The sequence below is a fragment of the Panthera pardus genome, unplaced genomic scaffold (assembly GCF_024362965.1).
Source record: "Panthera pardus isolate Hobbes unplaced genomic scaffold, ASM2436296v1 HiC_scaffold_8, whole genome shotgun sequence".
Classification (NCBI taxonomy): Eukaryota; Metazoa; Chordata; class Mammalia; order Carnivora; family Felidae; genus Panthera; species Panthera pardus.
In genome coordinates this window covers 15,217,222-15,230,193 of record NW_026527013.1, presented here as the reverse complement: position 1 = coordinate 15,230,193, position 12,972 = coordinate 15,217,222, and the positions used below count along the sequence as shown (strand labels likewise).

Here is a 12,972-nt window from a genome sequence, read left to right as displayed (position 1 = left end):
CTGAGGGAAGGAAAGTTGTGCCCCTGGGGAGAGATAAACACGGGAAGAAGAAGATGATGATGAAGAGAGGCTATAAATCCATGGTCTTGGCACCTTTGTTAAGAGTGTGAGTACAAGCACCGTTCCATACAGAAATCCTTGTCAAATTGTGGTCATGTTCTGTCCCCATTTTAAGGCACTTAAAAGCACATGAGCTCATTTGATGTATTGGAGATTTGTCATCAAATGTCTAGGGAAGTGTAATTGGTCATACTTCAATGTTTAAGCATTGGGGGAAATCAAATTTGTTAATTTCTTACATTTCCATTTCAGTGGTAATGACTACTGCGGACATTTGGAATTGCTCATGGTTTGAAGATAATAAAGTAACAAAGTAGTGGGTATTCCTTCCCACAAGCAAAAGTGCGCCTCATGCGTTAAAGAATCCCGTCCACATACAAGATGTACAAATGTGCAGTCACAATAACACACACACACAACACACATAGAAACCGACAGGAAGGAAATGGTAGCAGTGGTTATCTATATTCTGTGAGATGACGGGTTGACATTTATTTTCTTCTTCTTTACAGTGTTGTTCCCCAAACTCTCTAAAATAGGAACCTGTCACCATTATAACTGGAAAAAAATGACCCGTTATCTTATCTTACTAAAGAAGTCATGAGTATCTTGTGGAGGTGGAGTTTGCCCAAGTGCACGTAATGTGACTGCCAACAAAATCCCAGTCAGCTCCAGAGGCCCCATATCACCGCAGGCAAAAGACTCTTGTTCTTGCCATTATGGTATCTCAGAGTCTCCTGGTGTAAAATCATCTCCTTTTGGATAATTACTTCATCTTTGGGTTTCTCCATAACTACAAAGTTTTTCCTTTCGCCATTCCAAGATGGCGACTTCTCGCAAGGGAAACTTCCTTATTTTCAGATCTTCTGACTCAGTTATATGATGCTTGCAGGTTGGAGGCTCTGGCCGGCTGCCGTGGTCTTACCTGGTTCTCCCTGAGGCTCTTGCTTCCCCGAGGCCTGATCCCCATTTGATCCCCAGTTTGAGAAGTCCATCCTTCAGCTTTGGTCACTCTGCCATTTGCCATGGTGACAACCTAGTGAACTCACCAGGTAGCACCCCAGCTACTTTTTGGGTCTTCCTGTGGCACACAGGAACTTCTGGACCTCCTCCACATTTCGTGCTGGACCGTATGTCATGAACCAGGGATTCTAATCTCACACCTAGCATTCCAAGCACCTCTCTCAACCATTTCCACTCCATGACTTGGGCGCCATGATGGATTCAATGTCAGGCTGACCCCAGGGCTCCTCTGAAAGAGAAGACTCCTTAGGCTACACTCAGGGACTGGGGCGCACAAGCCCTGATGTTCTCAGAGTGCTTAAAACTACTGGGTGTTTCTACCTTCCCTTCCCTACTGGGGTTTGATCCCAATGGGTAGAGTGGGGGGGAACCAGCACACTCAGAACTTGACCCCGCTTGCCTTTTCTCGCCCTATTTCTCATTTCTTTCCCCAAGTCACAAGATACCTGTTCTTCTTCCTGTGAGGTAGAAGTTCCCTTTTGTCCTATCTGCATTCTGCCCTCCTCTATGATTCACCAAACGATCACCCAACTTTTCTGAGCTTTGATCTTTCGATGTGTGAAAACTCCAGCCTTGGGAGTTTTAAGAAAACCCTTTCTCTCTCTGAAAAGTCTGACTTGCAAGACCAGGGTCTTGCTATGAGATTTTAAGACTGCTTCCAAACTCAGAGCAGAGAAATGGCCTCTTTGATTCACACTGTAGCCACCTTCCTCTGCCTTGGAGAGTCTTGCCTCTGCCTCCTGGCCCATGCTGACTGGCACAAGCCTGTAAGAAGGGAAAGAACAGATTATGGAGAAATGAATATATAGTACGTGATGTTCAAAACATTACCCACTGCATTATTTAAAAACAGAAATAGGGGCACCTGGGTGGCTCAGTCGGTTAAGCGGCCGACTTCGGCTCAGGTCGTGATCTCACGGTCCCTGAGTTCGAGCCCCGCGTCGGGCTCTGTGCTGACGGCTCGGAGCCTGGAGCCTGTTTCCGATTCTATGTCTCCCTCTCTCTGACCCTCCCCCGTTCATGCTCTGTCTCTCTCTGTCTCAAAAATAAATAAAGGTTAAAAAAAAAAATTTTTTTTTTAAAAACAAAAAAACAAAAAAAAAAAAACACAGAAATACAGGGGCACCTGGGAGGCTCAGTCGGTTAAGCGTCCGACTTCGGCTCGGGTCATGATCTAATGGGTCGTGAGTTCGAGCCCCGCGTCGGGCTCTGTGCTGACAGCTCGGAGCCTGGAGCCTGCTTCGGATTCTGTGTCTCCCTCTCTCTCTCTGCCCCTCCCCTGCTCATGCTCTGTCTCCCTCTCAAAAATAAATAAGCATTAAAAAATTTTTTAAATAAAAATAGAAATACAAACACAAACCAACAATAAATATCACTCTGTACCTATCAAAAAAGGAAAAGTGTTAAAATCTTCATATCTAACGCCAGTGAGAATGTGCTGCATCGCATTTGGTGACAGCATAAATCTGTGAAAGCGGTTTGGGATCTAATTTAGCAATCCATAGCCCTCCAAGTTGAACGGATACCCTTTGCAGGAGTGGATATTCCTGGGAGTAGGCCCTCACCCATTTTCAGGGGGAATACTCGTGTGCTAAGTCGTTTCCTACCACCCCATGCACCTGCTGAGTGGACAGGCGTGTAACCAGAGCCTTCAAAACATTTGGGGTTGCAGAGGGAGTATACAGGAGACAAAAACCCGCTCACCCCTCCCATGAGAATGGCAGTGGGCACCTTGTGCCCAGCAGAGCCTTGTCTTTTAAGGCTGTCCTTGCGGGGACTTGGGGGACCTGGGAAGCCTTACCTGTCTCTGGAGGCAGGCAGAGTTGCCTCCTGCTTTCTAGAACCATTTCCACGTGTTCCCATAACCGTCATCACTCCAGAGACATGACTTCCTCCACTGATGTCTGTTGCATGTTTCCACTGGGCACATCACGTCCTGTGGTGGCACATCCTCGTGGCTTCTTGACACGGCCTTCCTGAAAAGACTCTCGCAGGGGCTCTTGGAAAGACTGCGCTTCTGCAAATAGTCAGGTCATCAAGATCCACAGCTGTAACCATGGGGAAATATTGCAAACTAGATCTGCCTCTGCAATCAAAACGGTTTAATCTACATTCCCACCACCAATGCCTGAATTTTTGTCAGCCCCATATTCCCAGAAACGTTTCATCATCACCATAAGATAAAGCAGCACCTAAGATGATAAATCCTGGGTCGGTGAGTAGATTTCCTGGTATTTCTATGTCACGTTCATTCGAGCTGTTCATTGAGCAAACGCATATTCATTGAACACCAGCTGGATTCCCTGTCTTAACATTTGTGGATCGGGGAACTCGGGCTGAGGCTGAGCCTGGCTTAACCCCTGACCTGGATGGTCAGAAGGGAAGGGGGCAAAGAGGTGGCCCAACCCGACTCACTCTGTTAAATCCTGAACAAATGTTTCTGCATTCCTGGAGCCAGATGTCTGAATTCACCTTTGGAGGAAGTCTGCTTTTTTGGGGGGAAAAAACACTAATGGATGTATGAGTCAGGACTTTTTTGATTGTTGAGGGCATAAAGCTGTTTCAAACCAGCCTGGGCCAAAAGGGGGATTTTCTGGATTAAGTAATTCAGGCCCAGGAGGTGGGACCTGCCAGGCCTCGGGGGAAACGGGAGCTAAGACTCATGACTCTCTCCCTCTGTCCCTCTGTTCCTTACCCCTGCTGTTCTCAGTCCCTTGGCTTCCCCCAGAAGGACGGATCCAACTTCACAGCCATCGTCCTCCTCATCCTGGCTCCCCCCACACCTGCCCATTCCAGAAGACATCCAGGGAATGCCTACCTTCAAGTCTCTGTGAGGCATAGAGAAGAGGGAAGCAGGCCCAGCGGTAACAGTAGGTGAGGGCAGAGGTGAGGTGGGGGCAAATGGAGAGCATGTCTAGGTCTCACAGGCTCCACAGGACCCCCAGGAAGTGAGATGAGGATCAGGGCTGCCATGGACCGTTGTGTAGGTTATGCACTGCATGACTCTAGGGACACCACATGCTGGTGGGGCTGAACCCATCTCTCCGGAAGAAATTCCAGGGTGTTGCCCATGCTGAGAAAACAGACTACAGGTGACACAAGCCACAGACACTTGAAGAGGGATGCAGTACCAAGAGCCAATACCCAAAGATGGGTCAGATGAGCTGTCCCTCAACCCAGACCAGTGGGAGCCTGCAGAGAAGGACAACCCTACAGAACCCTCCTCAACTGCTCTCATATCAAGAGGAAAAACACTAGGGAAGATGCCTTCCTGAAGACAAAGGACTTTATTTGGGAGCGTGTGCTCTACATTGGCTGAAGGACATAGTGTACACAAAGCTTTTGGTAAAGTTTTTATTCAAGGATCAGAAAAGGACATAAATCATAGGTGCCCAATTTGGTGCATTTTCATCATAAAGAAAACACACCCATGTAATCAGCACCCAGATCAAGAATCAGGACTTACCCGCACCCAGTGTCTCCCTAATTCCCCTTGCAGACTTTACCCCCAAGTCAGTTGTACACATTTTTGTATGTAGGATATGAATGTGTGATATGATATGATATGATATGATTGATATGATATGATATGATATGATATGATATGATATGATATGGTGATATGATGATATGATGATATGATATATGATAGCTTCAAACCGCATAGACTGGTTCTGCCCAGTTTTGAACTTTATACCACAGAAGGTGTACTTGGTATCCTTTCGTGATTGGCTCCCCTGGCCCACCAGCACGTTCGTGGGAGGTGCCCATCGCGTTTGTGGGATCTCACCTGGTGCGGGACGCATCACGGCTCCTGCGTTCCCATTGCCCGTGTGGTGTCTTCTAGTGAAGCGAGTGTGCCTGTCCCGGTCAGCTCAGGCTGCTGTAACAAAATACCACAGACCAGGGTTGGGGGGTGGGGAGGGGAGGGGCTTAAACCAGAGTCATCTCTTCTGGAGGCTGGATGACCGAGATCAAGGTGCCAGCATGGCCGGTTTCTCCTGAGGCCAGCTTGCAAGATGGCCGCCTTCTCGCCCCGTCCTCACAGCCTTTTCTCTGTGCGCCCACACGTCTGCATCTCTGTGTGTCCAGATTTCCTCTCACCAGGACACCAGGCAGACTGGCACGGGGTCCATGCCACCCGTCTCTTTTCATTGGAACCGTCTCTTTAAAGGTCCTCTCTTTAAGTACAATCACATTCTGAGTTACTAGAGTTAGAACCTTCCATACAGGAATTGGGGGCGGGAGTGGGGGGCACGGATCAGCCCCCAATAGTGTCACTGTAACCACTAAAGGCATGTGGGCAGTTTTTGGTTTCCAGCGATTACAAACAGGGCTACTATGATCATTCTTGTACATTTATTTCCCCAAACATAGGCACCCATGATGGTTCACCGTATGCCTAGGAGTGGCATTTCTGGGGCAAACGGTCTGCGGACGTTCAGCTACAGCAGTGACAAATAGTTCTGCTGAGCTATCGAACTTCGCCCTCCCGGGGGCAAGGCAGGAGACACGCTGATGTTCCAGATTCTCTCCAACACTCGGGATTGTCGCCTTTTGCCTTAGCCATTCCGGTGGATGTAGGCTGCTATGTCCTTAGAGTTCTCCGTCGAGCCTTGAATGGGGCTGAACTGCGTTCCCTCCAAATGCACACGTCCCTTGACGTTCAGCGTGACGGTATTTGGAGAGAGGGCCCACAAGGAGGTCACTGAGGTTGGTTACATGAGGTCATCAGGATGGGGCCTGGTTGCAATGGCATTCGTGTGTCCTTAGAAGAAGAGACACCAGAGAGGGCCCCTCTCCCTCTCCCTCTCTCCCCCTCTGCACAGCAGAGGGACACAGCAACAAGATCGCCATCTACAAGCCAGGAAAAGAGCTGGCACCAGAAACCAAATCAGCCGGCGCCCTGATCTTGTATTTCCCAGCCTCGAGAACCGCGACAAATAAGTTCCTATTGTTTAAGCCACCCAGTCTGCTATGGCAGCCGGAGCGAAGACCAGCCCCCCTTTGTGTACTTACTGAATATTTGAATATTCTCTTTTGTCAGGTGCCCGTTCAAGCCATTTGTCTATTTTCTATCGAGCTGTCAATTTTATCTGTTGACGTATGTGAGTTCTTTATGTACTTTGAATCCTCTGTTGGATATATGTATTACAAATATCCTCCCTTAGCCCATGACTTCTTTTTCACACCGCAAAGGGCATCTTTTAATGACCCAAAGTTCTCCGTTTTAGCGCCGTCCAATTTATGCAATTTCCCCCTTCTGGTTAGTGCTTTCTGTGTTATATTTAAGCAACCCTTCCCTATTCCAGAGGCTGTTAGTTTTAAAGGCAATTTTAAGTGAAAAGAAATGAAGCTTCAAAGCAGAATGAATCATTTCGAGAGAAAATTCGCAGTCACATTTGTATGTACATCTGAGTTGTAATGTGAAATTTCGAACTCCACAACATCTATTTTAGACTTTAATTAGATTCTGAAAATGAGGTTCACTGGGTAGGCACTTTTTAAAAATTCATCATGGAATATCAGGGTTGGAAGAATGCTAGAGGTCTTGCCTTGCCTCGCTTTGATTCCGGTCAACAAATACCCAGTGAGCACCGCTCTGGGCCCAGCTCGCCGCTGGGAATTAGGAATGTGAGCAGGAGGGGAGTGGCTGTGTCTGCAGGGCGTGGGGCCCGGCAGAAATCATCAGGGTGTCGATGCTCAGGGGGAGCTTCGGGGTCCCAGGTACCACATAGCCCCAGAGGAGAAAGGCATCTCTGCCTAAGAAGGGATGCGGAGGGCATTTTTCTCCAGGGACAGGGAGTAAGATGATCTCTGGGGTGTGCTCATAAAGGGCTGGAATTGAGCAGGGCACCCGGAGTCCGCCCTCCAAGGCTTCCGTGTGCCTCGCCGACCGAGACTCCACAGCAAAACTGCCAGACGTCCCTTCCTGAGCCTGTGATGGCAGCAGGTGACCGGCTAGGAAATCTGCGATCCTGGATCCAAACACCAAAGCCAGGATGCCGGGTGGATTACGTCCCTGACTCGTGGCCTAGATCTGCTCTTTGGGAGAGGAGGTGGATGTTCAACTCCCCAGGGGAAGACCCCCCCCTTGCAGAAAAGTTGGTTTGGAAAGCCCAAACATAAGAAGACGACTCTGGAAAGGAATCTTCCTTTGCTGAATCCCCCAGAGAGATAATTACCTGGCCCTTATTATAACCATGTTTTGACTATAAACACCTTGCTTCTTTAATGCACACCTGGCAAAAGAAATAAGTTCGAGACTGTCTGCACAATGAAATAAAGATGCTTGGTGGGTGAATGAAGAGGAACCAGGAAGAGAACAGACCTGATTAAGCACCAGTTGGATCCAAGGCTCTCCCAAATACTTTATTCGTATCATCTCCTTTTTTCAAGTTTATTTATTTTTGAGAAAGAGGGCGGGCACAAGCAGGGGAAGGGCAGAGAGAGGGAGAGAGAGAATCCCAAGCACGCTCCATGCTGTCAGCGCAGAGCCCGATGCGGGTTCAAACCCACAAACCGTGAGATCGTGACCTGAGCCGAAATCACGAGTCGGACGCTTAACGGATTGGGCCACCCAGGCGACCCCATGTTATCTCGTTTTATCAGAACACAGAGGCAGGTACAACGTTTACCCCTTCGCAGTTTCCATGAGCAAACAGAGATGCAGAGAGGTTAAGTGACTTCCCCAAAGTCACAAGGCTCGGGGGTGACAGAGCCAGAATCCATGCTGGGGTCCAAGTCCCGCCTTCTCTGGCTGCCATTACAAGGAAGTAAAGGGCATGTGGGGTCTTGTAATTTCACTGCCACCTAAAAAAAAACATAAACACCCGCAGGGAGGAGAGGGTGGCAGCATAGCGTCACCTTAGGGGACCTAAGTGATTCCATGAACAGGTCTCTCCTGGCCAGAAGCACCTTGCTTGCCCATGAGTCCACTTTTCTTAACAGCTGCATGGGAACGCCCTTGTCCCTCTGCTGTCCTGCCTCTGAAGGTTCCCATCCCGGCCTTCCCTTTTGCATCATTCTCCAGGCTTCTAAACAGGACCTATTTTCTGTTGATAATATAAGAACATTTATTGTAATTATAATAATGATTATTATTAAAGGCTCCGATTCTAGGCCTGTTGCATATTATTATCCTTAACCGGGCTGCGTGACAACTGGCACTGATTCCCTTACAGGCGACCTGGGACAGTCCTGACATGCCTGCGGGCTTGGAAAACATAGCCTGTGAGCCTTTGCTGGTCTCCAAGTCGTTTTTATCTCCCTGGGTTCGCCCCCAGCTTTCCACTCTCCCTGTCCTCCTCCCCATCTGCTCAGCCCCCGTGTAATTAAGTATCTCACTGGTGTGTGCAACGCTCAGATCAAAGAACGCAGGATGTTCCCATCAGCCAAGTGTCCCCGGGGCCACCCTGCATCCCCGTCAGCGTTCTGATGGATTTCTGCACTGCCTTCCTTCTTGAGAACTGTTAGCTCAACCCCTTTTTGGGAAAGGCTCACCCAGCAGGAAAGCTGGAGAGCTGGAGAGGTTTTCCGTCTGAGGTGCTGCATATTAAACAGGCTTCAGGAAGAAATGAGCCCGGGGGAGGAGCGGAGATTCAAGCAGGTAGGAAAGGTGGCTGAATGCTGATCAGGAAGGAGCATAGTCACCGACTGAGGCTGTCTTAAAAGAGGCCTTGGAGGAAGGCTCAGAAGAAGATTTCGCCCCGCACGGAAGACGCGGTGGTGGCTGTGTTTTCCAAAGATGGCTGCAACAACGTCTCCCGCCCCTGCCCGTCCCCCACGTGCTTCTAGAATCTTGTCCTCCGCCGCCATCGAGAGGTGGGGTCTAATTCCCCTTCCCTGGACGTGAGGTGAGCTTCTGTGACTGGTTCAGTGAACGGTGTGCTTCCTTGAAGTGATGCTACGTGAGACTTCCCAGGCTGGGCCGTAAGAGATGATCCACATTCTACCATGTTCCACCTGCCGTCCTCGCTGCGAAGCCTCCAACCAACTCCAAGCGTTTTGACTGCCCTGAGACCACCATGCTGTGAGGAAGCCGAAACTAGACGACAGGGAGAGGCCGCATGAAGGGACGGAGGTGGCCGGCCAGCCACCCATGGCTTCAGCCCTGGCGCACCGAGTTCCAGCCACTGTCCCACAGCCACCACGTAAGAGACGAGGCGTGGCGTCCCGTGGGGGTGTCCTCCGGGCCTGCTAACATGCTGCGACTTCTCCCCTCCCCTCTCCACTTCTGGGGGGCCTCCCCACTGCCACCGCCCCATATCAGACACCAAGGTGCAGGCCACCGGCGGGCCATCAGTGGTTTGGAGTAGAGGCCAGCCAGGGCCCTTTCCCCCCTGGCCCCGAGACAGTTGTGTTTGGATCCAAGGCCTCAAATACTCCCCCTTGAACAGCTTCAGTCTCCAATCCCTTTCTCTCTCCCGGGTCAAAGAACAAGTTCCCTAGCATCCCTCCCAACGTCCTGTGTCTCCTCCAGCCCATCCCCCAAACAAAACTCAACCCTCCCCCCACTCCGTACAGATCTGAGCTCCCACGTATCCAAGAGATGCTGGGTGGGAGCAGACTGTCTTTCTGAGCCTCCAGGCCCTGCACAGCCGCCAACGCTCTCTCTTAACCAGACCCGTCTCGACCAGTGGCATCGACTCCACGGTGTCCATCAGACCTCGAGGAACCAGAAACTGAGAAAAGCACTGTTCAAATTGCATTCAGTGAAACGAGGGTGACGGAATGGAGACACAAAGGCTGGCGGCTTCCTGTTCCGGGAAGCTTAACCTGGTGGGTGCTCTGGAAGCATTGTGGCAAGTTTCATTCGAGACTCGCGCGGACACCCGCGCCATGGCCGGAACGTAGAACAACAGGGTTATTTCTGGGGCGCCCGGGTGGCTCAGCCGATTAAGCGTTCGACTCTTAATCTCAGCTCAGGTCATGATTTCACGGTTTGTGAGATGGAGCCCCACGTCAGGCTCTGTGCTGTCAGAATGGAGCCTGCTTGGGATCTCTCCCTCTGCCCCTCTCTCTGCCCTTCCCCTGTGCGTGCCCCCTCTCTCTCAAAATAAATGAATAAACATTAAAAAAAAACACACAATGGGTTATCTGCAATATCGCTTGGTTTTAAAATGCATGTTAGGGGCGCCTGGGTGGCTCAGTAGGTTAAGCGTCCAACTTCGGCTCAGGTCATGATCTCGCGGTCCATGAGTTCGAGCCCCGCGTCGGGCTCTATGCTGACCGCTCAGAGCCTGGAGCCTGTTTCGGATTCTGTGTCTCCCTCTCTCTCTGCCCCTCCCCCGTTCATGCTCTGTCTCTCTCTGTCTCAAAAATAAATAAATATTAAAAAAAAAAAATTAAAAAAAAATAAAATGCGTGTTAAAGGAGGCCATGCAGACAGAGATGACTCCCAGCCATGGACTGGTGGTTGGCTACTGACTGTTTATCCGAGTCAAGGTCTACGTGACGGGGGTCACATACATTAGTAGAAAGGTATCTCCTTTCTTTCAGGGCAGCAGGGATCCGAGGCGACCGCTGTAACTAGACCAGACATTTTGATACCCACGCAGGACAGAATCTGAGCCGAAATCTGCACCCGTTTCCCACTCGGAGTGTCTAGACAAGACGCTAAAGATGACGACACTATTTCTTTGAGACCTTAAGAAAGTTAAAGACATGGTAAAGAAGTGCAAAGCGAAGAGAGCTTTAAAGAGCCCGAGACAAGGAAGGACACGTTCAGTCTCAGGAAGTCGACGGCTCGCGAATTGCAATGGAAATGTTGAAGCCAAGCCCGCCGTGATCAGACTGCCAACGAGATCTCATCCGAGAGTCTCCCCGGGTGAGAAGCGGCCAAACGCAACACAGCTTACGCTCAGCGGCTCAGATATCACCCTCCGCAGCCTCTCCCTGCCCTGGGGTTTGTAAGGAAATAACCAGAACCTCCTAAGAGCAGGGAGAGCTGTCTGGCCCACCATCTCGCTCCTCCCCTTCCTTGGCCACGCCCTCCATGCCCCCATCTTTCACCCACCACCCAAAGACCAGTAATCGAGTCTCTCTGTGCCCCCCCCCCCCCCGGGGCCGCCTGCCCAGTCACTCCTCCCAGGAAACCCAGTTCGGTGCCGGTAACCACCTCCCTCCGTGGGAATTACCTGATCCGTGAGACTCAGCCAATGTTGGCAGCTCTGTTCCCCTCGCCTGTGACTGGTTTAGGTGGCACCACGCAAGGTGATTCCATCCGGCGAGAAACGAGTGAAGGGTTCTGGGGAGCTTCGGGGAGGTGTTTCACTGCTGTTATCACCGGTCGCTGCCGGGTCCGCCGCTGCCACTGGAACTGAGGCAGCCGTCCTGGGGGCGAAGCGGGGCTGAGGACGGAAAGGAGCCGGGGTCTTCCGTAGTATCGCCGAGCTGCTGAATTTTCACCCTTGGAGACATCCGAGCTTGGCTACTTTTATTGCTTAATGCACTTCCAGTTGGTGTTTCTGTTGCTCGTATTTGGAAATTGACTCAGTGACTAGCCATTTCCCTTCCGACCCTTCCCGTTCCTCCAGCTGGCGCCCGGTTGTCTTGGGGAAAGGGGGGTACAGGTGCTCTGCATCCACCTTTTTCCTTTTTGGTTCCTTTTGTGAATCCAAAGAGGGCTCTATTAATTGCTGGTGAGTTTAGGTGACAGCTCAACCTTGCACCCCTTTCATAGAAATAGAGAATGTAAGTTTTAAATGGTTGTTTCTTTCCGGGGAGGGGGCGGGGCAGAGAAAGAGGGAGAGAGAGAATGAATCCCAAGCAGGGGGTTCCTGCTGTCAGTGCCGAGCCCGTCACCGGGCTCGATGCTCCAAACCGGGAGAGGATGACCCGAGCCGAAATCAAGAGTCAGGCACTCAACCGACCGAGCCACCCAGGTGCCCCAAGAATTGAGGCTTTAAAGTAAAATGGGACATCAAACTCCAAAGCCTGGGCTCTCGTTTCAGAGGTCACGAACACCTTTGAAAATCTGGTAAGAGCTAAGGAGTAGCGCCTTAGGAAAATACGTGCACCCACACAACGTGCCCGTTAGGCGAAAGCTTTCAAAGAGGCTCAGAAACCACTACTGAGAATCCCTACAGCTGCAAGGATGGTCATGGTGCCGTGTGCCCGATCTATTCTCGATGCTTTCATTCAAGAAATGGGATGGCGAAAATGTTCTTTTCCAGAATTCAGGGGGAGGCTTTAAAACAGAGCTAGGGGGTCAGGGGCGTGTAGGGGCATACTGCTCTCATGACAGAAGTCATAAGGGGACCGGAGTGTATTCTCCAAGGATCTGTGCAGCGGATGGGAGAGTAGGCGGGGAGAGAACGCTGGAAGACAACCGTGGAAAGGGGGGGGGGGGGGATACCTGGAGCCACCCAGATGGCAGATGGCCATGGTGTGATGACTCCTCTGGGTAACCCCTCAAGTCTTCAGTGCCCAGTGGCACTGAGAGGCCTGAGAAAATTAAAACTTAAAAGCTTAAGTTATGGGAAACTGAAACCTAACCAAGCTTAACCAGCTTGTTCCGCTTCTGTACAATTGCTTGGCGCGCCCATGTATTCCTGATCAATCATTGTTGCCTGGCACATCCGTATATTCCTGGTCAACCATTGTTACTTGGCACATCCGTGTACTCCTGATCAATCATTGTTGCCTGGCACATCCGTGTATTCCTGATCAATCATTGTGATACCCATACCCCCGGTTGTGGTCTGACCTAAAGGCAGGAACCAATCGAATACTGTTAAGTGTCCAACTTTAAACACCAACCAATCGCAGCTCTGTAACTGTGGAAAATTCCTGATTTCCCCATGACTTGTTTGTACCTGTCTATAAAAGGGGTGTAAAAACCTCTCTCAGGACCTCTCGGCGTCACCGGCAACGAGGGCGCAGAGG

General features: G+C 50.5%; 1 long non-coding RNA gene across 1 annotated transcript; it reads right to left on the bottom strand.

The window, feature by feature from the left end:
* Positions 1 to 648: 648 nt before the first annotated feature.
* Positions 649 to 11,759, bottom strand: LOC109247689 (uncharacterized). The gene is made up of 4 exons (XR_002071831.2): positions 11,223 to 11,759; positions 4,874 to 4,966; positions 2,885 to 4,169; positions 649 to 1,848 (listed from the first exon to the last, which is right to left on the bottom strand). It is a non-coding gene; the product is annotated as an uncharacterized LOC109247689 (long non-coding RNA).
* Positions 11,760 to 12,972: the final 1,213 nt, after the last annotated feature.